This window comes from Kryptolebias marmoratus, linkage group LG15 (genome assembly GCF_001649575.2).
Source record: "Kryptolebias marmoratus isolate JLee-2015 linkage group LG15, ASM164957v2, whole genome shotgun sequence".
Taxonomy (NCBI): Eukaryota; Metazoa; Chordata; class Actinopteri; order Cyprinodontiformes; family Rivulidae; genus Kryptolebias; species Kryptolebias marmoratus.
The window spans coordinates 26,760,511-26,765,929 of NC_051444.1; positions in this window are offsets into that span (position 1 = coordinate 26,760,511).

The following is a 5,419-nucleotide window of genomic DNA, read 5'->3' on the forward strand; positions in this document are numbered from 1 at the left end:
AGAGTCACTCTGGTTTATACCAAAAGATTTCTGTTTTTTTTTTCCTGCAACCATCCTATCTTGTTCATTTTGTGTTCAATTTCAAACCTTCTTTATCTGGTTTAGCCTGGTGGGACCAGCAGAGCCAGAGGCTTTCAGAATAATTGGCCCATTGACCATAACATTGATTATTATCAGTTAAATTTCAAAACAACACACTGGTTTGTTGGATCCTTGAGAAGTGACACAGTTCCTGGAAGCCAAAGCAAAGGGACTCCATTAAGGAAATTAAATGCTCACTGAGACGCTGTCGAATGGATATTCATAAAAGATTCATAGAAACATTGCCATTTTTTTAATTGTATTTTATTACTGTGCCAGCAAAAAGCGAGCGATAATATTTTTGCCTGTGTGTATGTGTGTGTGTATGTGCATGTTTGTCTGTCTGCTACCAAAGTAGCTCATTGAACCTCTGGACAGAGTTTAATAAAACTCTCTCAAAGTAATTATTGGATGCAAATGTACAACTGCTTAACTTTTGAAATTAACCCAATTCAAGATAACACAAAAATAACTGTAATTCATTCAGTTTGACACACACTGAGCTAAACTTTGTTGTGATAGTAGCCAACAGTCATCCCCAACATAAACTTCAAGCTCTACAGATTGTGCAATATATTTCCTTAAATCTTTGGCATCAACTGTTGACTCTAACCCAGTTCAAGATGGCTGCCACAGCTAATCAATCAATTAACCAGCACAAAAATGGCTATAACTCTGATCTATAGATCTAACATGGTTGTAGCGAAGAATGAGTCACGGCACATACGTATTGTCATGCCACATCCGTGATATTGCCCAACATTGTTCATAACTTTATTTTCAAGGTTTGACCAAAAGAGCTTTAACTGTGTCATTTCTCAACACAAGAAGATCAGCCTAAGAGTCTGGCATAGAGGCAGCGGGTGATGTGCAATCATTCAAGGAATGCAAGGCCTTAAATTTCTTTATTCTTTGATTTTTGTTATTTTCCATGATGGATGGAAATAATATCAAGGAGATAGCAGATCTGTTTAAAGGTCTTCCTTGACTGTTTCAGGAGTAATTATGTTAACAGAATACAAACCCATTTGGTGCTGTATATATCATATATAAATATATGCCATTTTTATTAGGCCTTACCCCGAGGAGAAGTGGCTTGATCAGCCTTTCTACAATTTAAGTTAGTATTTGCTCACATCAAATGAGGTATCACTTTTTCCTTGGTTTGCAGCACAAAAGAAATGGAACAACCTTTACAAAGTCTGCTCTCTTTCTACTTTACTGGTTTCACATTCAATATTAGATGCAACGTCAAGTATTTCCTATTTCTGGTTACAAATGTCACCTGCTGCAAATGGATTCCCATAAATATACACCAAGCAGTGCTCCAAACAGGGCTTTATTTTTCACTGACGGATTGACACTGTTTTTTAGCTGCTGGTAATGTATGCAACTCTCACTTTCCATCTGGAAATGATCTCACACTTTTCAGTAAAATTGCACTTTTAAATGTTAGAATCATTAAAGTGTCTTCCTCAGAGGCCATTGTTGTTGGGGGATTTTTATAGTGTGAATGCTGAGTCAGAATTCACACTATTGTTTTGCTGTTTTTTTCATACATTTTTGCAATCTGACAACTTATGCATATTTTGTTCTATCTATTTTAGCCAGTCATATAACAAAACATTCAGCTCATTTAGGAGATATGACTTTTGGTTTTTGTAGCTTTTATACTTTTCAAAATATTTAACCTCATTTTCAAATATTTTCTCCATAGAAATATATTTAGATCTCTTCAGTTCCTCCAGAACTGTTGCTGTCTTTGAAATCCATCCATCCATCCATCCATCCATCCATCCATCCATCCATCCATCCATCCATCCATCCACCCATCCATCCATCCATCCATCCATCCATCCATATTCCACCTGTTCCAGAGTCAGCAACAGCTTGAGCAGGGAAGCCCAGACGTCTTTTTCCACACCCACTTCTTCCAGCTCTTCTGGGAGGATTCCAAGGTGTTCTCAGGCCACCCGAGAGACATAGACTGTCGGCATGGCTTGACTCTTACCCAGTGTTTAAAATCTGCTTCAGCAGTATTTATGTCTTCTTATGCTATATTTAACTGCTGTTCTGCTAGTTTAAATTTTTGGACAGCCTTTTTTTTCATTTGTTTTGCTACTTTTGGCTTTTACCTAGCCTTTTGTCACTTTTAGCTAACATTTTCCTCATTTTAGTTAAGTTTTTGCTGTTTTTAACTTGTATTTTGCTACTTTTGGCCAAAGGCTGTTTAAGGATAGACCTCTGATGTGGACCTGGAAGTTGAAGCTGGAAAATGACCAGCTTTCCTGTTGACTGGTTTCAGTACAAATTGTAAATTTTGCCACCTTCATTAAAGAAAGAAAAAAAACAAAAAACACCTAGGATATATTTATTTTCAGGTGGTGACTTTTCTTGATTCACATAGTTTTTACCTTGCTGCTGTATGTTGAAATATAGATTTTTTTTTCTAACACCTTTAGCTGTAATTAGTTATTTCATGCTTTAAAGAAAGGCCATGTGACACCATGACTGGATGCGGGGGAGTAAGCGGGACTTAAAGCTCAACATTGCTAGTGCACAGATGCTAGTTCTAAATATACAACATGTCAGCCTCTGCAAAACAGTTCCTGCTGCTGGCTTCAATTCCCAACAACCAAAGAAGGTTGGTCTAGTATCATAATATGTCTAGGCTTTTGCTGTTTGAAAGAAACTTTTGAGCTTTTGGAAGTTCAGGAAATAGTGTGCCATTGATTATGGAGAACAAGAAGAAAAGTATAAGAGGTGAAGTCAACATTAATGCATGTGTGCATCCAGGATTAGAAATCATTGATCTCAGGTGAAGAAGTCAGATTTGCCTGTCTTATTAGTCTTCTCATATTACTGAATGGATTCAAAGATTTCACCTTAAATGTCCCATTAGACAGCAAGCAGACTAAATGCTGTGTTTCTGTTTTATATCTCCAGATTGTTTAATCAAAGTCCACTTTTGATTGCTAAAATTGGTTTGGCAATAAAAGTATGAATTAGGTGTTGACAAAGCACTGTTCATAGCTTGAACAAGCATTTCTTTTTTATCTCGCCCCACTATCGCTTTTCTACAGCACGGAGAGAAAAATGATAGCGGGATGAGATGAGCAAGATTTTCTTGTTCCTCTTCATTTTTAGTTTCGGAAACTATGCATTTATTTTGCACTGTTGTACACAAAACTTTCCAGCTGCTTTGTTGCCATCACCTGCTGAATTTTATTTGTCTCTCCACTCAGAAGATTTCCTATTTCATCTGTACGTTTTTTTTTTGTCTTTCAGAGACTATCTTTAGTTCCACAGTTCCAAAAACCTGCCATTTCTTAATGACGTTTCAGGCAGTGAAAATTGCAGAGCGTGATAATTGCAAGGAGAGAAAGCTTTTATATAATTTAAAAACCTTCCTCTGATTTATTGACATCAATTAGTGAGGCTTTATTTTAGATTGTCATTCACATGGTTTTAAAGTGCTACTACAAGGCTGAAAGAGTCATGTACTATCAAAGACAGATAAGTCACAAAAGCTCCCTCCTAATGGTTCAGAGAAAGCCCAACACGTCAAAGATGTTTTAGTTTTAACGATTCATAAAGGGTTAGCAACCCTTTTGCACAAGCAAGCATGGACAAAAAAATGTCTCTTCATCATTGAGCATAAGATATAAAATGCATCAATGAATTAAAGGTCTAGCATTCCTTGAAGGAACGCATATTGCCTGCCGCCTTTTATGACAGAGTTTTAGATCAGCCTATATTAAGTAATAACACAGTGATAATCCATTCGTTTAAACGTTAAGATTATTGTTATGTACAATCTCACGCAATATCAAAAGATGTCACACTGGGAGTATGTGTTGTGTCTGACTCTCAGCTGCTACCACGTAAATTTTTAAATCTATATATGTAAAATTAGCTAAGTTATAGCCATTTTTGTGTTGGTTGAATTTGATTAGCTGTGGCGACCATTTTGAATGTGTTTATCTCTAAAAGATGATCAGTTGTAGATGTACATACACTGATTACTTCCAGGGAGTTTCATTAATATATGTCCTCTAATTCATGAGATAGGAAATCCACTAAACACACCAGGGAACAGAACCAGGAGAAGAACAGAAGAAAGAACATTGTCATTCCTTNTGTTGGCCCAGTGACAGAGCTTGAGGATGTGGGGATGGAGTCATCCCTCTCCTCCCGGTCGTCCCTCTGGGGACAGTGGGGTGCTCTTGGTTGAGTGTCACTATGTTTTGGGCGAACAAAAAGAGATTCAGTTTTCTTTTGTTCTCTTTGAGCTTTCTTTCTTTAGATTGTTTCATTTGATCTCGTCTAATTTTTGCATTTTGTAACCACAATTTGGCACATTCAATTTCAGCTTGAATTTTTCCTTTTTTCTTTCCCTTTTTTATCAGTGCTTTACTTTCTAGAGTTCGTAAAAAGTACTGCCATGCATTCACATTTAATGTTCCCTTAATTTGATATTTTTCTTCCCATTTGCCCAGGTACTTAGTGGAACCTGGGTGTTTTCTCTCCATAAATTTATGGTCGTTTTCTAGAGCTCCATCAGGAGTCTTACTGCTTGAATTTCCCATATTTATTTACTTACAATGTTTTTTATGTTTACAAAATCATTTACTCAGTCACACAACTTCACCGACAGCCCTCAGTCGCTCACTCACACACACTCGCTCAGTTTCTGCATCTCACTCACTCCTCTGTTTCACACACACAATGCTAGAAACAGCTCGCTGCGCGCAGACACAACAAGGAAAGGTTGTCTCTTTTAACACAGTTTGTTAGATGCTAGTACGCCACAGTTTTTCACAAAAACACACATAATCATGAGACAATATGAATTTATTTTAAAACCCCATTTCATATTACATTAGGACATCACAGAATGCCACAAGCACATGCACACCCGCAGCCAAGCGCAGCCGTCGCACAACTTTACAATCACTCACAGACTCATGCACTATTATATACAGTATTTTGTTTTTGGGCTTTCCCAGGTATAATTTATGAGGTTTTTCAACCTCAAAGGACATTCCAACCTATTTTTTATGAGGATTGCCGACCTCAAAGGACATTGCAACCTATATTTTATGAGATTCTCCGACATCAAAGGACTTCTCAACCCAGTTTTCCTTTGCTTTGAAGAAAAACTCTTTACTCACCCCTCCGGTGATATTTCACCTCGTCCGGAACTCGTCAACTCGCCGCTGGCAGGCGGGGGCCCAGACCTCCACCCTCCGGCCTGATGAATAACATTGATTCTCAGGGCTTTCCCTTCAGGTTCTCCTCGGAACTCTGTGCGGTCGGGCTTCCTCGCGTCTGTCCC